The sequence below is a fragment of the Mustela nivalis genome (assembly GCF_964662115.1).
Source record: "Mustela nivalis genome assembly, contig: HAP1_SCAFFOLD_681, whole genome shotgun sequence".
NCBI classification, from domain to species: domain Eukaryota; kingdom Metazoa; phylum Chordata; class Mammalia; order Carnivora; family Mustelidae; genus Mustela; species Mustela nivalis.
Genome location: NW_028135982.1, coordinates 13,944 through 37,007, shown reverse-complemented (window position 1 = coordinate 37,007; position 23,064 = coordinate 13,944). Strand labels below are relative to the sequence as shown.

The window sequence follows — 23,064 nt, the reverse complement described above, 5'->3', positions numbered from 1 at the left end:
GCCGCCACTGCTGCACTCCTCGCCCCGCTCGACCGAGGGATGTGGGGCGGGCCCGCGCGGGCCCCGCCCCGGCCTGCTCCCCATTGGCCGGCGGGCCGGAGGTGCGAGGAGGCGGGGTCCGTCTCTGGCCGCTGGCGCCCGGCAAGGTTGGCCAGGGAGCGCGGGGTGCAGCGGGAGGGCGCGCAGGGACGCAGCGTGCGCTGAGGAGACGCAGCGGCGGCGGTAGCGGTGGCGCCTGGGCCCGGCCGCAGCCCCTGCCTCCCGCCCTGCGTCCCTCCGCGGCCTGCAGCCTGCGGCGCCCGAGCTTCGAGGGTGCTTCCTCGGGCGCTGGGCCCGAGGCGGCCAAGACGGCGGGCGGCCGGGCGCGGCGGGCGCTGTGCTGCGGGCTGCGCTGGTGGGGGGCGGCGGGCCGCGTCGCGGGCCCAGTGCCCGGCGCGTGCGGCCGGGAGGCGCTCTGTGGGGCCGGCGCGCCGGCGGCGGCCGGGGCTATGGCCCAGGTCGGCGGGAGCGCGCGGAGGAGGGCGCCGGCGCTGCTCGAGGCGGCACGCGAGCGCTACGAGAGCCTGCACATTTGGGACGACGTGTTCCGCGAGTCCGGCCCGGACAGCAGCGGGAACCCCTTCTACAGCACGTCCGCCGCCTGGCGCTCCTCCTCGGCCGCCTCCTCTGAGGCCCAACACGAGCGCCCCGGCCCCCGCTGCCTCCCGACGCCCCCGAAGCGCAGGAGTCCCACGAGGACGAGGCCAGCGCGGGTTGGAGTGCCACGCTGCGGGACCGCCCGCCCCCGCGCTTCGTGGACACTGGCGGTAAGGCGCGGCCCGCGGGGGCGGCCTGGGGAGGCGTGAGCGCGGGGCTGGGAGAACTCCAGACGCTCCGCGGGCGGGCTGCTTGAGGGCGGCTTTTCGGTCAGCACACAGATGGGGCCCTGGCAGCGGGGATTTGAAGTGGGAGAATCAATCTGGTTGCGTGGTGGTGGTTGGTGGGGGCCGCTCTGACTTCCCCGCGGATGGAGAGGATGAGGCGGAGGCCCAGGTTGCACCCTGCCACTGGCAAGGACCCAAGGGGGGGGCCTTCCCTCTCTTGCTGGTAGTGTCCAACCCAGTCACACCTGTGGGGTTGCTCGTTAGGGGTGCGTTTGAGTTAGGTTCCTAAAGCCCGATGCAGCTTTTGTGTGTGTGTGTGTGTGTGTGTGTTTGTGTCTGTGTGTGTTTGTTGCGGGTGGGGGGGTACGTAAATCGTTTTGTGTGGATGGCCCCAGAGCAGCGTTACCCAGGTGCCAGGGGTGGGGCAGCCAGCCTTTGGAGGGAGGCCTAGTGTGAGCCAGGATGTCTTCACTGGCTTGTGTTTTCTCCAGTGAATCTGACCAACATTGTCCATGCCTTTCAGGATCACTTGCTGAGACCAGAGAAGAGTGAGAGGACCAGTTATCAGCGTTAAGCTGTCTGCTCTCGCTCCAGAAGGCACTTGTGTGTTCTGCTTACCGACACGGTCATGGTCAAGCCCCTGATATCTGGAGGTCGCAGGCCTGCTGGCGGTTGTGGCTGCTTGAAATCCTCCTTTACTGCCTACTTTTTGGAAAGGTAATTCTGACATGTCTCTGCTTAGCCTGCAGAAGCTCTGCGGCCTCTGCCCTCTGGGAGAGGTGGAGACCAGCCAGCAGTCCCACCTGTCCCCTGATGCTTTCTGTTCCTTGCTCGACAGCCTACTGTGGCAGGCCCTTGTTTCTGCACACCATTTTCTTGTGTTGAAGAGTGTGCAACCAGTGTTGTGGAGGACCAGGGAGTAGCCATACTGGACCCAATGCTGCTCTCCCTGTGGCTCTCCATGATTGTTGTTCAACCATGGAAGGCAGGCCAAAGGGAACCCTGGCTGGTGCCTGGGCTTGGATCTGGACCTTGTGCCACAGCCTGCTGGTAGGCTAATTGGGTTGGCTGGACTCTCTCAGCAGGGAGTGGTCTGCAGACCTCCCACGGACAGGCTGCAGTGTGGACACCCGAGCTACAGCTGGGCTCTAGGGTCCGAGTCAACTCTGCTGTGTTTTGGAATGGGTGAATTTAACATATTCTCATTTAGGCTTTAGTTCAGAGTTTGGGAATTTTGAAAGTCACATCACCCTGCATAATCCTTTTAAACCCCATACATTTCCCAGAATGTCATAAGGGTTTCCAGCCCCAGATGGCTGTTTTCCATTCAATTAGCTCTTTAAGAATTGTACATACCCAGAGCTCTGGTTTGGCAGACTTGATGCTGTGAGTGCTGTGATCCAGTTTTTAATCTTGGAACATGAGAGACATGTCCTCTTGTTTCCCTCCCTCTCTGGGGAAAATAGGGGAATTGTGTTAGCTTAAGCCTGGTTATGACTAAGAGCCATGAGTGTTGGTCTGAGAAGGATGAGCGCACCTAAATACATTTTCAAGCAATATTATGTTTCTCAGTAACCTATACTTGGGAGAAATTCTGCATCAGAGCAATTTAGTCTAGCCACTGCGGCACTTAAATGGTCATGAAGTTCAGGATCATTTGTCATTTAGCATCAGGTTCAAATTCTGCTTCCTTTGGATGTGCACTGAGCTCACATCTGGACCCGAGAATCACAGGCAGGCAGGTGCTTTAACGAAAGACATTTAGTGGTTATTGGATGGTATCTATACCCAATTTTGTTTTCCGGTTTTTTGTGGAAGCTTGCTTTTAAAATCCAGCCCTAATGAAGAATTTCCTTTTCTTCTTGAAACAGTCTTTCCCTGTGGGAAATTCGGGGTGGTGGCGGAAGGGTGATGTGGATGGTTTATTAAGCATGAGTTCAGATGGCCTGGAACAATGGGATATGATTTATGGGGCCTGGAAATAGATGCCGAGCAGAGAAAACCCTTGTGTCCCGTGGTGGGGGGGGAGAGATGGACGGGTTTGTTAAGAGTGAGAGCTGCACCCTAGCCAGTCTGAGAGCAGAGAGGCTCGGGCTCTGAGGTTTATTAAAGTGTCAAATATAACCTCACTTTAGGAAGGCAGCTTGGGCCTGTCTTCCATCTTTGTTCCCTGGTTCACTGACAGACGTCAGCAGGCCGGTGGGGTAGGAAACGGTGGCAAACAGGATGGTGGCATTTGGATCTGTGATCAACCCTCGAATAGGAAAATCCGTAGCAGAAATGGCTGTTGCTGCTAGAAGCAGATGAGGAAAGCAAAGGACTTAGGGAACAGGTTTCATGCCTGCTTTCTGCTGCAAAAGCGTGTCTGTGTGTGTGTGTGTGTGTGTGTGTGTGTGTAGATAAATGAATGTGTATGTGTGCATAGGTGTCTTACACATAAATATGTATTGCTTGTGCTGGCTTGGGCTGGTTGGGGATTTTGGTTTTGGTTTTAAATTGGAGATCACAGGTGCTGTCTAGGAGTCCCGCTGATGCCCTAGACTCCCTGCGCCAGAGAGAGGCTTCGGCACTGGGCACCCCTGAGCTTGGATCTGCATCTGGAGTGCAGAAGGGAGGCACCTGGTGCCCAGCCAAGGGGAGGAGGGCAGGGAGGCAGAGGTGTTTCTGTGGTTCAGGTTGAGACTAGTCCGCGAGCAGCTCTTCTAGTCTTCCAGTCTTCCCAGATTCTTCCTTCTGTTCTGTCCATGCATTTAGCTTCCTGGATCAGGCGCTCCAGAAGTGCAGCCAGCAGATAGGAGTGGAGGTACCCTATCCCTCTCCCCCTTCCCTCTCCTCCCTGGCTTCTGGTTGTGCCTGGAGATATGGGCCCCCTTGAGGTGATTTAAATACAAAGACCATGCTTGCCCTGCTGCCTCTTAAACCCTGTCTGAAGGGAGGGTCAGCCTGGAAGCTGAAGATGCGTGCTGGGACCCCAGGGTCCAGAACCTTCTCCTGATCAGACTTACAGCTCTCCCTCTAAAATAACCCCTTCAAGCTGTCAGCCTCACCTGCCCACTGTGTAAATAACTGACACAGCAGGCGGGCTCACTCCTTGGAAGCAGCACGAAATTCAGGACGCGCTGGTTTCCGGGCTTCTGCCCTTCTCATTTCCCATTCCGAGCAGTCTTGTGACTTGTTTCCTCTGAGGAGGCAAAGGAACAGGCAGATTCCCAGATGCTCAGGGGCCCCTCTGTGTTTGGCTTTGTCGGTGGTTCCTTTGCCGTGGCTGGCTGCATTCTGAGCTGTTTGCTTTTTCTCTTAGAGGCTGGACATCCTAAGAGTTTTTTTTTTCTGTGTACCGTGTCAGCAACCCTCGGTAATCATTCAGCAGGGAGGTGTGACCTTGAGAAGCTGAAGAGGACCGTAGGGCTTTGGAAATTAACATGGTTAAATGTTTTATCTTAGGGTTTGTTGTTGGTTTACTCGGCTTAAAGTCTTTTTTGACTGAGAAGTAAGAGGAGAAACATCTTAAAGCTAGAGTTAAATGTATATGCTCGTAATGGGTTTGTGAGCTGAGGTACCTGGGCCCTCGTCATTGGTGTCCACGGTGAGCCACTGCTCCCAGCTTTAGCTCTGTATGGCATTCGGTGGCTCTGGGAGGAGCTGGGTGCCTGGGCGAGCGACAGGGTACGCCTTATGCAGTGCTCCCTAATAGTCAGCCATGTGCCCCTACCACACAGAATTCAGAGAAGGGAGCTTCCTGGAGGGAGGTGGTGTTCAGGCTGTGGGCATGACGGTGACCACAACCAGCAGGCCCCGGTCATAGTGTTCCATTTCATAATCACGCCAAACATTTGCGAGTACTCCGAGTACTCCGAGAGAGCCGCGATCACCTCCACTTCACAGAGAAACATGGTTTCGTCTGAGGCGATGAGATGACCTGGGGAAGTGGTAGCCTTCTCTCGAGGGAGACTTGATTAATCAGGGAAGGTCGTGCCTTTTTAGTTTTTTTTTTTTTTTTCTTTACAGCATCTGAAAACTTTTGCTGTCAGAAATACTTTTGTATTTTTACAGGGAATTGCTTGTAACTTTTTCTCAGGGCGTACGCAGTTCAGTGAGGTCTAATGCATGCATGGATTTGGATTTGTGTAACCAATCTGCACAGTCGGATAAGAGACAGGAAATCTGGAATGTTATCTCTATTTAATCTGTCTCAGCCACTGTGATGAGCGTGGATAGAGCGCTTCTGCAAGCAGCAGGGCTCTGAATCCATGGGGAATCTGGGGGTTGTGTGGGGTCTGGTACTCAGCTTTATTTTATTTATTTTATTTTTTTAAAGATTTTATTTATTTTATTTGACAGATAGAGATCACCAGTAGGCAGAGAGACAGGCAGAGAGAGGGACGAGGAAGCAGACTCCCTGCTGAGCAGAGAGCCCGATGCGGGGCTCGATCCCAGGACCCTGAGATCATGACCTGAGCCGAAGGCAGAGGCTTTAACCCACTGAACCACCCAGGCACCCCTGGTACTCAGTTTTAGAGTTGAAAACTCACCTTTTATTTTTAAGAAGTGTGATTGTGTATTTTTTCTTATTAATAAGTAATATATGTACATTTTAGGGAAAAAAATGATAAAATTTTAAGAAATCCCATAACCTCTCATGACCTTAGCTAATCATAGTTAATCATATTGAGTATATTCTTCATATATCTTAAGTGTCAGATTGTTGGGTGACCTGCTCTTTAATTGTAATTAATATATTGTAGTCGTTTCCCATTTACATTTTTAAATGTCGATTTTAATGAGTCCGCGGTATCACAGTTTCCTCTGGGTCAGTGTTGTTGCTGCCTCCCTCTTGTATTTGTTCTGCTGTGATAAATATTCTTGAAACCTAAGTCTGTGTGCACATCTGTAGCACAATCCTTAGCAGAAAATGACCGAAGCAGAATTGAATCAAGGACCCACTGTAAGGTTTTTGGTGTCTGTGGTGAAATAGGTCTCCAGAAACATATCTACAATGCTCCTGCCGGCTGTGCACCGAAATCCTTAGAAAGTCATGCTCGGAGGACCTGCTCCAGTGTGTGATTCCTGCCCGTTGGGGCTCTTAGAGGACCGTTGCTTTTGGTAAAGCTTGCTGAGGTGTAATACACACACACAGCACGTGAGTCCTAGCATGCGGCACGCTGTGTGTAACTACTACCCAGATGATGATCAGGAACGTTCTGAGCACACCAGAGGTTCCCTCCTGCTCCTTCCCAGTCAGTCACTCCCTGCCCCCTGCTTCTCTTCCATCACCAGCCATCAAGTTTGCCTGTTACCTTGCTCTGGTGGTTCGGTTCCTCAGGACATGTGTGGATTCCTTCTTGTTGTCGTGTATGTGGCATCTTAAATTTCGTTATCATCTGTTGTCTTCCATCACGTAGGTACTGTAGTCGGTTATCCGTTCTCCTGTTAATGGTCTTTTACATGGTATCCAGTTTGGGGCTTCTGAGGATAAGCTGCTTCAGACATTCTTGTGGTTTTGATGGGCAGATACATTTCCCTTGAGCATGTAAACCTAGGAAAAGGTTTTCCAGGTCCTAGATTAGATGCGGGTCTCCCCTGTCGACCTCGTGGACTGGGTGAAGTTTTGCTGAGGCCTGTCTTGTGCATGGCCAGATGTTGGCCACCTCCATTTGGCCTCTCCCCACCAAATGCCCAGTAGTGCCCTTTCCTCCAATTACATCAACCCCACCCGCCGCAGCGCGCCCGCACCTGCCTGCCCTGCCCACCGCCTTCTGCGGGCCCAGCGAACTCACTGCGCAAGTAGCGCCTCCCGGGGAGGCAGGGGTTATGGGCTGGCGGGGCAGGGCTTGGGGGAGTGCATCGGTGCCCCGCTGACTCAGGTACTGAGGGGCTGGGGAGGGGTAGGGGCGCTAGGGAGAGAGGGAGGCTGTGTTCCTCCTGCCCGCTGCCACCTGCTGCTTCGTCCAAGGGAGCGGGAGGGGGGTCTGGCAGACAGGTTGCTGCTGGCCTGGTGCTCCTATGCCCCATAGCCCTTGCCCCACAGCCCTCGCTCCACTTCTCTGTATCCAGGGAACCCGTGGGGCCCTACTGACATCAAGGAGCCCAGCACCACTGGGCTTGTCTGACCCCCGGAGAGACGCCTGTGCTGACAGGCTTCTTTTCCAGAACTTGATGGAAAATTTTGTCCCTCAGAATTGCCGGGCCCCCCAGCCCGAGAGGAGCTGGTTCTGCCCGCGCAACCTGGGCCCCACTGGGCCCCCTCCACCTCAACTGCCTTTTACCCAGGAGCCCCAGGATACCATTCCTTTCTGGCCCATGGACCCCTTCCCCCCACCCCCACCCCCACACCTCTATTTTGGGCCTGCGACCACCCTGGGATCACTTCCATCTCCGGCCCCCTAGCCCACAGGTCCTTGTCCACCTCCAGGCCTGACCCCTGGCCCCTCTCAACTCTGGGGTCACTGAAACCCTTCCACTTGGGGGCCACTGGCATCTGCGATCCCAGACTCCTGGGACTCCCCTCCACCTTGGAGCTCCCTACCCTGTTTCCTCTAGGAACTGCTGTGCCTAGAGCACCAAAACCCCACATTCTCAAGCCAGCTGTCTTCGGGCCAGGGACTCAGGTATCCTCAGGGACCCTCATTTCTGGGGCACATACTCCTCTCTGTGCAGGAGAGAGCAGGCTTGGGGATCCTTCACTCCAGCTGGATGAAGGGGCAGAAGCTGGGGTGTGTGTGAGGGGGTGCTCACAGGTGGCCTCCCTTGGTAAGGAGCTTCCAGGAGGAAACTTCAGGGCGAGGCCAAGATGTGGAAGCCTCAGGAAGCACTGGCTGCACAGACTCCAGGCTCCTGGCTTGGGCAGTGGGCATTTAGTGGCCAGAGCCCTACAGGGCCAACCCCGTCCAAACCCACCCCACCCTGGCTGGCTTTTTTGTCTTGAATTTGCACAGCATCCTTTTCTCCAGTATGAAATTGAAAGCTTTGCTTTGGAAAGTTTTGTGTCCAGGAGGCTCCTGGGCATCCACTTACTTTATTTCCGGAGGCTAGTTGAGGAGGGTGGAGTCTTTGGGACCTTAACAACAGGTCTCCTGATCCTTCCTGACTTCCTTCTTTTTTTTTTTTTTTTTTTTAGATTTATTTATTTGAGAGAGAGAAAGAGATAAAGAGCACACCACAGAACACATGCAGGCACAGGTGAATGGGCCAGGTGAATGGACCTGTGCCAAAACAAAGAGTAAGATGCTCAACCAGCTGCAACCACCCCCCCCCCGCACCCCTTTTACAGATGGGTTACATCTACACACTGTTAGGTGCTTTTCCTGAACCCAGCTAGTCTTACAGCAGTCCTAGGACACTGTCTCTTGCCCAGAGTCTCTGGTCAGTACCAACCCATGCCTCAAGTGTGGGAATGACTTCTTCCTGACTCCTTTTTTTTTTTTATAAGATTTTTTATTTTATTTTATTTATTTGACAGAAAGAGATCACAAGTAGGCAGAGGCAGGCAAAGAGAGAGAGAGGAGGAAGCAGGCTCCCTGCTGAGCAGAGAGCCGGATGTGGGACTCGATCCCAGGACCCTGAGATCATGACCTGAGCCGAAGGCAGCGGCTTAACCCACTGAGCCACCCAGGCGCCCTTCCTGACTCCTTCTTAACTCCCTGTCCAGCCTGGGTTGCCCACCCCCCTCCAGGCTGTCCTAGTTGTATATATTGGATCTCTGTAGATTGTGGGCACTGTCAGATCCTCACCTGTCGTGGCCGGCGCAACAAATCAACCAGGAACATGAGGGTAAGAGGATGAAGAAAAGAACTCGAGAAGCAGAGAGATGGGGGGCAGGAGGAGCACTGAGGAGGATGTCCAACAGTGCTAAGTTTATTCAAAGCATTAAGGCCATATATATAGTGACATTACGTCTGTGTTTAGTTAAGCAACTACGGTTCCTCATGACGCCAAATGGCTGATGCCAGTACAAATACAGCAAACCTGAAAGTAATTTATGGGCTGTACTAAGGCAGCAAGGGCCAGCAACAAACTTTTTAGCCCAACCGAATTGTTCTCATTTGTTTAGTAAGCGTGTGGGAAGTCACGTAGGTGAGTGTACAACACATAGCACAGACTCTTTCCCAGTGCTACTGAACTTTTCCCGTCCTAAACCTTTTGTTAGGTTATTTGGACTTTAAAGGAGGCACAAATCAGGGTCTGGTTCGGTTCTCGTCTCAAGCCTTATTGTGGCCTCCCACACTCACCGAAATGAGAACATGGCTCAGGGTTATGGAGTGAATATACCCTTTAGGAAACATTAAAGGACGTAGCATAACTGGTCCGGGGTCACCCAGCCTGTGAGAGGCATGGGTGAGATTCAGACTGCACTGGGTCCCACAGCCATTTTCAGCTCACCTTAGTGTCCAACCTGGTCCCAGAATGTTCCTGCTCAGGACTTTGCTTTGTGCTGAGCTGGGCTTGCTTCCTGCCTGTGAAGCCATTTTCACAGTGTGTCCCCAGCCCACCCTCTCACATTGAGCATCAGTGCTGCCTTGGCTGGCCTCTGTTGATCGTGCCGTTCCTCTCCATCCCTCTGTCACCCCTCCGGCCCACTGTCCTACTGCCCTCTGTCCAGTGGGCCAAGTTCTGAGTTTCTTGCCTACACTTCCTCTTAACTGTGCTCTGTTGAAATCCTCTCTAACAGGGAGGACCTGCTTATCAGAGCAGCTTGATTTGGAATCCGTCTCCCCTGGAGGTCAGAGCTTCTGACCATCATGTCCCCAGCCTCAGCACTGGGGATGCCTGCCCAGCCTATTCTGGGTGCTCGTGGAGCTCTGGGATCTTGGAGAAGATTTGCCATGAAAATAAGCATTTATACATAATACGGAAGAGAAGATCTGAGGAAAATGAGTGAGTGTCATCTGGTAATGTTTGTGTTAGGATGGTTCTGAAATTTCTGGGCCCTGAGTTACCAAGAATCCTAGGTTGCCCAGCCGGAAGGACCTCAGATAGATCAGCTGGGCTCCTCACCTCATTTGACAGATGGGAAGTTGAGGCCCAGAGCTTAGTGCCACAGAGCAGGAGTGAGGAGAGATGTTAGTGACAGGAAGAAACCATAGGGTAAGCACAAAGTGGCTGAGCCTGGGCTTTGTTTATGCAAATGAGTTGCTAAAACAGTGGACCTGAGGCTGCTGACCCTATCTAGTGCCCAGCAAGAAGTAATACCAGCCCACACCTTCTGAGGTTTAACTCATGCCAGGAATGATTCTCAGTGTTTTATTTGTGGGCACCTGGGTTTCTCAGTTGTTCAGCTGAGGTTATGCCCCCATGGTGCTGGGATATAATCCTCCCCAGGCTTCCTGCTCAGTGGGAAGCCTGCTTCTCCCTTTTACACTCCCCCTGTGTGTGTTCTCTCTCACCCTGTCTCTCTCTCTCTGTCAAATAAATAATAAAATCTTAAAACAAGAACAACAACACCAAAATGCTTTATTTGCCTTAGGAGATAGGGTCTGTTATGGTTACCATTTTAATGCATGGAAATATGGGCACAGGGGAGCTAAAGGAGTCCAAGGTCACACAGCTTGCAAGTGGAGGAGTCAAGATTTGAACCCTGGGCAGCCTGCCTCCAGAACCTGTATTATTTTTTCCCTTTGTGTATGTTATTTTTAAAAACCTTTCCCTGAATTCTAACAGAGATGTGTAAACATTGTTAAGCATGTAGTTTATTGATCATCACAAAGCTTAGGTTCTGAAGCATTGCAGCAAGCTGGGGTGGGCTTTGATGTCAGACCTGGTTGGAATCCAGTTTCTGGTGCTGCATGACCTTAGGTGACTTACTCAGCATCAGTTTCTGCACTGAGTTTGGCAGCCTTGTGATGAGTAGATCGTGTGACAGTGCCTAGCGGGTTTGGTGCCTGGTGAGTGTTTAATAAATGGTTTTCTCTTCTTAATAATGAAGATTCTAAGTTGTGTTGGTTTTGTTAAGCAGTCAGAATACCTTCCTCATCGGTCAGTTGCCTGTCAGTCGCCTTGTAGGTACTTGTGATGAGTCATTTGGTAAGTCACTATATATAGCTGAAACATTTGGGGGTAGTGGGGGGACACCCCCCCTGCCCCCACTGCCCCTGCATTGAAAGTCTGTAATTTAAAATGTTCCACCTGTGTCTTTTTTTTTTTTTTTAAACATAATTACTTTGGGACAGTGAAAGTTCTATGTCTTCTCCTTAGGGTTGTGACGGAGCCTTTGGGGACCTGCAACAGCTTACTTCCAGTTTCTGTCTGGCATGCTGATGGGCCAGAAGTTATTTTAACAACATTCCATCACATTCCAGGCACCTGGAAGAAGGAATATGTTGAACTTCTCGGAAATTATTTTTTGGAACTGTTTTTATTCTGAGGAATAACACATAAAAATTGAATGACCTTTATGGTTGACTTTTCCACTCTACATAATGCAAACTGAAAAACTCGTTGTTTTCAGCTGCTTCTGCAGCAGTGGGAAGAGCAAGCCTGTGGGAGTCCTCCCCAGGTTGGCCCCAGCACAGAGCTGCATCATTCTACACACCCCTCATGCCTTGTCTCCTTGTCTGTGAGGTGGTAATGATGGTGCAGGGAGCTCCAGGGGTTGTCGTGAAGGTTACAGAGATGGGGGGTGTAAACTTTGAACAGTGTGCCCCACATAAAATGCAGATCTGGTGAGCAGAGGCAGCTGCTCACATTAATTGTTGATGCCAAGGCACTGGAGTTCCACAACAGCCTATGCCTTTCTTTCCTGGGTCCTTTTAGTCTCAGCCACCACCTTAGAGAAAGTGACTCAGCAAGGCTGGTGCTTGTGGAGCCCTCTACAAAGCCAGCTAATTCACACGGGCGATGCCCTGGAGATAAGGGGGTTTTCCTGGGTGGTAGGACCCCATTTCAGAGGCTTAACTAGCCGGTTTCTCCTAACTGGTGCTGTCCTCCAGGGTCAAGATGAAGGCCTGCCAGGAGCCTGGTGGTCTCGCCAGAGTTTTCCACTGGAAGCATGAAGGACCCCATGGGGCCTCGTGCAGAATGACATGGGTGTTGGAGGGAGAACAGGGGGGACATCGCCTGTACCATCATGGGCAGGTCACTATATCTGGCTCACGCCGGCTTTCTTCCCATCTGGGAAATGGCAGAAGACCATGCTTTTTCACAGGAGGGATGAGGGTTTAGGGAGGTATTTGATGACTGTGTAGGGCTGCATGAGTAACAGAGTTGACGGAGGGGCCTTGGAGTCACAGACTTGGGTTCAGGCCCCTGCTGCTGCCACATAAAAGTAGATCGCTTGGGTAAGCCATGGACCTCAGTGTCCCCCTCTGTGCACTGGGGATAATACCTAGCATGTAGGTCTGTGACGGGTACAAAATAGAAGGCCATATTAGGAGCTTAGAGAAGAGCCTGGTACTCACTAGATTGTAGTTTTATGGTGATACTCTGGCATCACTGGTGTTGCAGACCTGGTCCTATCCTCTGGAAGCTTTGGCTGTGTGACAGATGGCTTATGAGGCCGTGGCTGACAGAAAGAAGCGGCGTCTGTCTTTTCTTAAGATTAAGGGTACAGAGGGGTGCCTGGTGGCTCAGTCTTTGAAGCATCCAACTCTTGGTTTCAGCTAAGGTCATGATCTCAGGGTGGTGGGATTGAGCCCTGAGGTGTGCTCTGCTCTCAGAGTAGAATCTGCTGGAGGTTCTATCTCCCTGTATTTGTGTGTGTGTGCTCTCTCTGTATCTCTGTCTCTGTCTCTCTCTCCCTAAAATAAATGAATCTGTAAAAATAAAGAAATACATACATGCATAAGTTAATTAATTATGGGTACAGAAATCAGTGATGGAGCTGGGCTAATGGGACGCTTGGCAGCAAAGACAGGTGCACCCTGCTTGAAGGCTCGGGGGTAGCTGCGGTGTCGCCAGAGGTGATGGGGGTGTGAGGAAGTTGCCTCATGCAGCATCCAGAGGGGAACTTAGATGGGGAGGGTTCCAGGGAGTAAATGCCCATGGGTAGGAAGCATCTTCAGATGAATGTCAGAGGGTGTCCTCATGGATGGGGAGGCACCCTTTCTCCCTGAAGCTGCCCACCAGTGGAGGTTTGCCTACTGGGGACATAACTAAATCATTGGGGTTTAGCCTCCTAAGCTGTTAATTTATGAAGATGTGGCCAAGACCTTGTCTCACTGCTTTTTAAAGAGAAGTAAATTAAACTGTTGTTTGGGATGGTGTTGTCTTCCAAAGGCTCATTCAGAGTCAGTGAGAGAGCTGTGGTGGGCTTTCCAACTTGTCTTGAAAGCCTGGTCCAGGCAAGGGTGAGGGATATTCCCATCTCTTGGGGTCTCTTGCCCTCTCTGTTTATGGCAGAACGTGGTTTTGGGACTGGTAAATAAACAGGCATCCTGTGCAGATCCTTCATCTCTTCGTGTGGCTGCAGTAGAGGAAATTCCCATTCACTGGGCACAGACTGTGGCTGGACGGGCGGTGTGGCGGGGCTCTCACCGAGCATTCTCCTTTCACGTAATCCCCGACCAGACATGAGTTTTGTGGTGTTGCCACTTTCCTGCTGGCCAGGAGGGAAGTTGAGGCCCAGGAAAGTTACACTTTCTCGCTGTGGTAAGCGGCAGAGCAATGTCAGCCGGTCCAGGCCCTGGCTTTCAGGTCTGTTTGCTGTGAGCATTTCCTCTTGTGTTTCCAGCTTTTGGCCTGTTTGACCTATCAAACTATTGATGGTGTATTGATAATTCTAATACTCTCGACATTGTGAGAGATTAGCTCTTCACGTTGTGCTAGAAATGTTTCTTGCTGTATTTTTCTTTTAATTTAAAAAAAAAAAGTCAAAGTCCCACATTTCTGCCCATATGAATCTCCCTGAGTCTCCCTGTTGTGAAGTCATTGGGTTTGGGGATTTCTAGGGCAGGGGCCCTGACATAGTTGGTGGTGGCTTTGCCTGAAGGAGCCCATGGCTCAGGACTTAGAGTGGGGACTGGAGCAGTGTGAACTGTGGCCTGAAAACGTGTTCGTGTGTGCTGAGGTGGTGCCCAGATTCTTTTGGAGGATGAACTGAGGTTTTGATCAGTAGGTTAGAGAAACACTTGATGGAATAACACTGATAATTTTGTTTTTGTATTCAATCCTAATTTTGTGTTTTTGTTTTCGTGTAGTGCAGTGTGCTCTATGTTCTAAGAAAAAATTGGCAATCAATTCATACAGTATCATGATTTAATAATCCTTCCTCACTCACCGGGTCATATTTCAGGTTTTTATATGTAGTTTTTATATCTGTAGTTCTGTTTCTGAATTCTGCATTTTGATTCATTCCTTCATTTTTAAATTTCTTATTTTAAAGATTTTATTTATTTGAGAGAGAGAGAGAGAATGAGCTAGGAGCAGGGGCAGAGGGAGAAAGAAAGGGAGACTCCTCACTGAGCAGGGAGCCTGATGTGGGTCTCAGATCCCAGATCTCTGAGATCAGTACCTGACCCAAAGGCAGATGCTTAACAGACTGAGCTACCCAGGTGCTGCCACATTCCTTCATATTTTTATTTTTTACTCCAGTGCTGCACTGTTTGGCTGGTTGCTTCAGTTTCTGGGAGGGAGGGAGATGACCCCATCCCCTGTTCTTCTAACAAGTGTGCTTTTGCTGCGTTGACTGGAGAAGGGCCAGGCTTCCTGAAGATGAGTAGGATGATTCAGTGACACCCAAAAGGCAGTGGCTATCATTGTTCCCACTGTGCTTCAACAACTTCACCCACTGACTCTTTGATGATGGCAGCCACCAGCAAATCTTCTGCAGAGGACTGCTGCCTTGGGATGCTTTTCTTGTGGTGCTGGACTTCATTCCCCCTGGCAGCCAGTACAGCTAGGATTAGAGCCTAGGAAAAGACCCATTAGAACCCAAGAAAGTGGGGTGCCTGGGTGGGTTAAGCCGCTGCTTTTGGCTCAGGTCATAATCTCAGGGTCCTGGGATCGAGTCCCGCATCGGGCTCTCTGCTCAGCGGGAAGCCTGCTTCCCTCTCTCTCTCTCTGCCTGCCTCTCCGTCTCCTTGTGATTTCTCTCTCTCAAATAAATAAATAAAATCCTTAAAAAAAAAAAAAAAGAACCCAAGAAGGTGGGGTGCCTGGGTGGCTTAATCGATTGTCTGCCTTTGGCTCAGTTCATGGTCTTAGGGTCCTGAGATCAAACCCTGCATTAGTGTCCGTGCTGGCTGTGGAGCCTACTTAAAATCAAACAATCAGAAATCAGCCCAAGAAAGTACCATCCTTTGTGTTGTTCTATACTGTAGATCAGATTTAATTTTTCTTTTCTTTTTTTCTTTCTTCTTTCTTTTTAAAGATTATTTATTTGTCAGTGAGAGAGCACAAGCAGGGGGAGCAACAGGCAGAGGGAGAGGCAGGCTTCTGGTTGGGTAAGGAGTCTGATGCCGGACCTGATCCCAGGACCCTGTGATCATGACCTGAGTCATGTTAGGCTGCTGCCTAACAGACTGAGCCAACCAGGCATCCTCCAGGATCAGTCTTCAATAACCCTACCAGGTTTCTTTAGCTTTGACATTTTAAAGGACAATGAAAGCTAGCTAAACCTACACCAGGATTCTGCATCTGCTGGGGCTGTGCTGTCCAGGCCTATGTGCCTCCTGTTCTTCTAACCCCATCAATTCCACCCATGTTTTAGCCAGAGAACTGTAGGCAGGTGTGGGTGTGTCACTGAAAGCTTTGACTCATCATTCATATCTTTATTGTAAGCTTATAATCTTTATTTTTTCTTTTTCTGGGGTAAGATTTTATTGATTTGTTTGTTTATGAGAATGAATGGGGAGCAGAGGCAGAGGGAGAAGCAGACTCCCTGCTGATCAGGAAGTCTGACATAAGGCAAGATCCCAGGATTATGACCTGAGCCCAATGCAGATGCTTAACCAACAGAGCCACCTAGGTGCCTCTTTATTTTTCCTTTATTGCTTATCTGCCTTTCTGAGGCAGCGTTCTACCTAGGTTTTCATAACTCCACACTAAGGTATTCTTCCACTAGTGTGGCCTATTTTGAGGTAATTCCTATACATTCTGGCTATGCTGCTAAATGATGCTATGATCTTGGACTCTTTTATTTTTTCTTTAACCTCTCTGAGCCTTGGTTTCCTCTGTGCTAATGGGGATAATATACGCTCTTTTGCAGATGTGTGGAGGGCCATGGCTGACTTGGATGCAGTTGGAGTCATCTCACGGCACATGGAATACACAATTTATCTTGCTTCCTGTCTTGATAACGACACCTTGGTTTTCATGCTGTCTTAGAACAAGTAGAACTTGACTTACATGTAAGTTGTGAATTCAGGTACTTTTGACAGAGGTGTTATTTTAGTTTAGTTTGGTTTAGTTTGTTTTAGTTTAGTTTAGTTTAAAGCAGGCTCCACACCCAGTGCAGAGCCCAGTGTGGAACTCAAACTCACCACCGTGAGATCAAGACCCGAGCTGAGATCAAGAGTTGGCCGCTCAACCAGCCTAGTCACCCAGGCATCCCTTCTGTTTATCATTTTTCAAAAAATGTGACAAGTAACACTTTTTCTGCCTGGACCTGTCCTCACACCTGCTATGCTGGCCTGGGGGCCAGACGTGTTACTGGTGTGGTGCTGGTGATGATGAGCAAGACAATTGTTAAGTCTTTTTACCCTAATTGCTGTTGTCCTATTATTTCCCCCTTTTTTTTTTAAGATTTTATTTTATATCGTGGTGATATATACAAAAACTGTTGCTTCTGGTCCTGCATTAAAACTTGAATATGTAGGGCATTTTTCAAGGATTCATCCCTGGAGATACAGTATTTGTTTTTCTCTGTCTGACTTATTTTGCTTAGCACAATACCCTCTAGGTACACCCAAACTGTTGTAATTATCAGGATCTCATCCTTTTTGATGGCTGAGTAATATACCATTGTGTGTATGTACCACTTCGTCTTCTGTTGCCGGACACTTGGGCTGCTTCCATACGTCGGCTATGGAAAAAAAAATGCTGCAATAGGCTTAGGGGTGCCTCTGTGCTTTCAGAATGTTGAGTCTGATGTGTCAACTGCCACAACAGTCGTAGCAACTCAGGAAGGGAGCCGGGTCCAGGAGGTAAGAGGAGGAGTGCAGCTTTAGGCAATCTGAGTTGAGGTGTCTGTGGGACCCGCAGTTGTAGGTTCTGGTTGGACAGTCAAAATGTAGGAATGGGTGCTTGGGGGAAGAGAGATGGAATCATGCTGTTGCCAAGGGATATATTCCTTGGAGAGAGAGTGACAGTTAAGGATTTAGGGTAATTCCTTCTTTTCTTGGGCAGATAAAGGGGAAGAATAAAGGAGTAGTGGATGGAAGGGGAGGGACATGGCTTTGATGCCAGGAAGGCATTTTTGCACAGATGTCTAGAGAAGAGAGATTTCAAGGAATGAAATGTCAGCAATGTTCGATGATGTGAAAAGTTGCAAAGCAGCTTGATTAGGGGGTGGGGGTAGATCGAGGAGGTTGTCACTGAGTACTGAAAGAAAATGGGAGGTGAGTAGTGGAGTCCTAAGCCAGACAGACAGATAGAGTGACTGGGCGTGAGACCATGGAGGTCACACACAAGAATAGCCTTTTAGAAAGTTTGATGGTAAAGACACAGACGATCATAACTCCAGACATAGCTTGGACAAGGGTGGGTTTTACAGGCTGTGTTTACCTATTTGCAGGTTGACTGAAGGGAGATGACAGATGGTGCATGCTGCTGGGTGTTGTGGGTTGAGATGGGATCAGGTATACAGAAAAGCACACAGAGAGGAGTGTATGGATGCCCTGACTGCTTCTGTAGAACGCGAGGCCAACATTAGGCATGGAGGGAATGGAACGTGGCTCAAGGAGATGTGCAGTCTCAGATACAGACCACATGGCTCAGAGTCTTACAGGGCTCTCCTTGCCTCTGCGTGGCCCTTCTCACAGGGTTTAAGTTTTGAACAGTCCTTTTGTTTCTCTGGGTTTTGGGGTGTGACTGGAGAGACAGAGCAGAGAGCAAGGGCTGAGGAAAGACCAAGAGGGCAGGAACTCACAGAGGGGAGTCTACTACCCTCTCTGCCTTCCCTGGTATGGGCTCTCTCCTGATCTGGATGGACGGATGACCTGCCATTACTTCTTTTAAAAATGCATTTGTCTTTACCCTGCCAGAAAGCAAAACATGTTTATTGAAGAATAGTGGGAAACCCCAGAGAAACTGAAGGAAGAAAATAAGCACTCAGCTGAAGAGAACCATTCAAAAGTTCTGGCACCTTTTCCTCCCAATTTTCACTGAAGTTGAACAGATAAATGTATATATATAAAGTGATTTCTGGGAAAGACCCAAAAAAAAAAAAAAAAGATACCAACAAGAAGAGAACAAAGCAGAAGAAAACGGTGTTCATTTTCTTCCTGAGGCTGCCCTTCCTCGATACTGCTACTTGGTTTTACTACCTGCTTTTCTCCCTGGGCTTTCTTGACAAAACATGGTTCCACTACTTTTACCTTCTTCAAAGTGTTTGACAGAGTCGTTTGCTTTCAACATGGAGTTTGAGCAAAATGGACTATTGTTTTAAAATATTCTATCATGTGTGCTGTAATATATCATCCTGGACATGATACAAATGCTATGATAAAAAGAGGAGATGCTTTTAAAGTGATCACCAGAGTTGTGAAATTCATTGGCATGATCCTTCTTTTTTTTTTTTTTTAAGATTTTATTTATTTATTTGACAGACAGAGATCACAAGTAGGCAGAGAGGCAGGCAGAGAGAGGAGGAAGCAGGCTCCCTGCAGAGCAGAAAGCCCGATGCGGGGCTCAATCCCAGGACCCTGGGATCATGACCTGAGCTGAGGGCAGAGGCTTAACCCACTGAGCCACCCAGGCGCCCCGAAATGATCCTTCTTTTGAGGGTCATAATTCGTTTAATTTTTTTCTGCTCCAGCTTAACCTTCGCAGTCTTCAGTTGTTATGTGCATTAGACACAGTATTAGCAGTAGTGGCAGTAAAAATACTCCTGTCACCCTTTACAGGTACCATTTTACTAGCATGGCCTTACCACTGTAGCAGCTTTAAACCCTGTTTCCACCCTGTTCATTCCTTTAAATGCCTTTTCTCTCTGGCTTTCCTTAAAACCTTTTCTTAGTTTTTGGTGTTCTATAGCTTTACCACAAAATGTTTAATTGAAGATTTCTCATCTTGCTTGGTATCTGTGCATTTCCTGTATTTCTGGATTTATCATTTCTGTAATATCCTCAGCTGTTTTCTTCTGAAATGTTGACTCTGTCCTTCTGCTGTACTTCCCAGGATTCTTATTTAAACCTCCCGTCTGTTGTTCGTGTCTCTCAAGCTGGCGTTCATCCTCTTCTCCTGCCTCCTTGTGTTGCATTCTGGGGAATGTCTTCACTTCTTGGTGCAGTGTTGTGAAGTCCTTCATTCGGGGCTCATCTACTGCCCCACCATTCTGGTGTGTTTTCTGTTGTGTTTTACGTCTCAGTGATTTTTGGTCCCTGTTTAACTTCCTTCAGTTCCATGTTCACACTTGGCCTGTTGCTTTTGATAGGCTCTTGATCCTTCTTTATTTTTAAATCTCTTTTGTGTTCTTAAACAATTAACATGTAATATTTTCTATTCTGTATCTGATCATTCCAGTGTCTGAAGTCTTCATTTTCGCTCAGTCTTCTGTCTCTCACAGTGGCCTCATTTCTTGCATGCTCTGGGAAGGGATTTTGAGACCAGATTTATTGGAACATAGATGTAATCTCTTTTAATTGTGTTTTTTGGTGGTTTTTTTTGTGTGTTTGTTTTTTCCTGGAGGGTTTGTCTTTCCTTTGCCAGTAGGCTGGGAGTGTTCTTGGTTGGGATCACTTTGGTCCCATTTGAGGGTCCTGGTTTATTAAGGAAATCTCAGGTTCAGTTCCCCCAACTTACCCTGTGGTGGGAACGGGGTCTGGAGGGCACAGGCTTGTAGAGATCCTGCAGGGAAAATGGCATTTGTTCTCTGGCACCCTGATTTGTTTCTCTTGAGCTTGTTGCTTACAGATCAGGTTTTGGCTCACTTGTTTCTGCCACCTCCCTCTTCCTGCTTTTTTTCCTACCGTTTTCTAAGTCCTTTGTTAGTTTTCCGATGTCCTCTAAAGCCCAGAAATGTTTTGTGAATTCCATTTGCCATCACTAATTGCAAGTCTCATCCTGCAGCAGGAAGGCCAGAGCCAGACACTGTAATGCTCTACCTCCCACAGAGGAGATTTTAATACCCTCTCCTCGTGTTCAGAAATTCTAGATTGGAGATGGAGTTATGGATACATTACCATCTACAGAGGATTAGTTGCCTATATAATAGAACAAGTATGCATTATTCTAATCTTCCTAAAACTTCCATTTTGCATAATAAATATGAATGAATAAGGAGCCCGCATTACTTTAGTTTATGCAGATGTTCTCTTTCTGTCTCTGGCTCTAGATGGTAGGTTGTAATTTGTATGGTTCATTCTGAAAATTGGGTAACTTCATTCTTTTTTTCTACATGTTGGTGCCATATAAAGTGATGATTTATGGAGATTCAGAGGTAAATATTTATCAACATCTAAATAATTGGGGAAGGCTTCCTTTACAAAAGGTAGAATTATTAAGATCTGTTTAATCACAGAAGGGATATCCTGTAAAGCTAGCCCATAAATAAAAAGTGGATCAGAAGAACGCAGAGGGAGGAGAGAATTTGGAAGGAGCACGTGTAGGGACACCTACTGCCTATCCCTGTAAGTCAGGGGCAATCCGGAAGGGAAACCTTGTGAAAGGAGGCAGTAGTGTTTAGATGTAATGAGCTACTGGAAACCTCACAGTGTTCTGGTGAAGCAAGTGGTGTGCAATCAATTCCGCCAGCCCAGTTGAAGTTGTGGCTTCAGGCAGCAAGTGAGCAGTCCTTTCTGTCTGCCTTTATCTCCAGTGGGAGCGGCTTGTCCTCCTTGAAGTCAGCCTCCAGACATCTTTTCCTGTCGCTACACATCTGTGCATCACTGAGAATTTCTGTGGTTGCTGCTTCATGGAGATGTTTGTCAGTTTGGGGTTTTGGTTTGTTTTGTTTTGTTTTTTACCGAGGTTCACTTGCTAACTTTTCTCTTCTCTTAAAAAAAAATATATTTAATCTAGGGGTGCCTGGGTGGCTCAGTGGGTTAAAGCCTCTGCCTTCGGCTCGGCTCGAAGGCATGATCCCAGGGTCCTGGGATTGAGCCCCCCATCAGGCTCTCTGCTCAGCAGGGAGCCTGCTTCCCTTCATCTCTCTCTGCCTGCCTCTCTGCCTATTTGTGATCTCTGTCTGCCAAATAAATAAATAAAATCTTTAAAAAATATATGTGTTTAATCTAGGGGCACCTGGGTGGCTAAGTGGGTGGGTTAAGCCTGTCTCTTCAGCTCAGGTTATGATCTCAGGGTCCTGGGATTGAGTCCTGCATCAGCAGGGAGCCCTCTTCCTCCTCCTCCTCTCTCTCTCTCTCTCTCTCTCTCTCTCTCTGCCTCTCTGCCTACTTGTGATCTCTCTCTGTCAAATAAGTAAGTAAGTAAATAAATCTTTAAAAAATATATATATAATCTCTTCCAGGAAGAGATTATGCTGAGTGAAAAAAGTCAAGCAGAGAGAGTCAATTATCATATGGTTTCACTTATTTGTGGAGCATTACAAATAGCATGGTGGACAAGGGGAGATGGAGAGAAGGGAGTTGAGGGAAACTGGAAGGGGAGGTGAATCATGACTATGGACTCTGAAAAATAATCTGAGGGTTTTGAAGGGGTAGGGGGTGGGAGGTTGGGGGAACCAGGTGGTGGGTATTAGAGAGGGCACGGATTGCATGGAGTACTGGGTGTGGTGCAAAAAGAACGAATACTGTTACACTGAAAAAATATATATATATATATATATATATTTCTTCTATCATTACCATGTATTTCAAATGGTAGTGGGGGATGATGGTATGGGACCCCATGAAGTGAATTTACACTGCCATCTTGACCACAATATAAGTGTCGTACACAGCCGTCCTGTGTCCCCTTTCCTTCTGAAATGGATTCTCTCTTCCCAGCTGTTATCAATAGAAGACAGGGGTCTTTGTTCTTGTAGGTGACTTGTCCAAGATCGCACAGCTTTCGAGGTTTAACCTTTGGTCTGACTGTAGGACCCATTTTCTTTAACTCAGTGCCATGCAACCTACCATGTAGGAGTCTCAATACTCTCCTGCTTTTGAAGCTGTACTCCACAGGCCACATCTACCAGTGCATATCTATTCTTGTCTAGTTCACTCATTTATTGCACACATTTACTGGATGCCAGCTATGTGTTTCAGGCACCTTTCTAGGTGCTAGAGATATGGCAGTGGGCAAGTCAAACACAACCCCCTGCCCTCATTGAGCATGTTCCATTTCCTACTACTGGAAGCATCCACCAGGAACAATGGACTTATGCCAGAAGTCCAGCAATGATATGAGTTCCAGAAATTTCTGAATGGTTCTTTGTGGAAGTGATGATTTGGTGGCAGCCCTCGAGGTAGCTACCTGCACAGGCAAAAAAAAAAAAAAAAGGAGGGCTGGGGTAGAAATGCCTGATGAATGGGCTTCAAGGTCAAATAACTGAGCCAGGTCTTTAAGGTGTTATTTAGCTCTGAGATTTTTCAAGAACTTTCCATGATACATATGCATATTATAGAAAAAAACACTATTCAAAGCACACTGTAAATTTGGAGGACGATTGTCTTTGCATTATTTTTGTGATTAAATGACAGTTGTTGATACAGGCACTGTTGTAAGTCACTTATCCCTGTGCCAGCACTTTGTGGTAAATTCTTTTATCATCCTTATTTTTCAGAGGTAGAGACTGATGCAAAGGGAGAAGTTTGGTGGTTCTCCACTGGCCACAGCTAAGCTAGCAAAAAGCAAAAATCAGAGCCTGCATTGGAACCAGGCACTGTGGCTCCAGACCCCAACTCTTCACCCTTGGGCTTCTTGCAGCACGCCTGCTTCCTTGTCATTAAGAACTTGGTGCAGGAATTTAACAGTACCTTTAACTTCTAGTTTTTCTTTCTCAGAACTGAATCTGCATTGCAGTGCATCTCTGCATAAACATGTGTTTAATTTTGTCACCTTTAATTTTGTTTTTAGGTAAGATCTGAAGGAGTCAATCTGTTTCTTCTGTGGCTTCAAGCACTTCAGACAAACTTTGCAGAAGAGCAGGTGCTGATTTTTGCTTGCC

At 48.5% G+C, this 23,064-nt stretch overlaps 1 long non-coding RNA gene across 1 annotated transcript; it reads left to right on the top strand.

The window, feature by feature from the left end:
- Positions 1 to 689: 689 nt before the first annotated feature.
- Positions 690 to 22,814, top strand: LOC309857384. Its single transcript, XR_014307675.1, has 4 exons — positions 690 to 806; positions 1,387 to 1,580; positions 16,003 to 16,144; positions 22,681 to 22,814. It is a non-coding gene; the product is annotated as an uncharacterized lncRNA (long non-coding RNA).
- Positions 22,815 to 23,064: the final 250 nt, after the last annotated feature.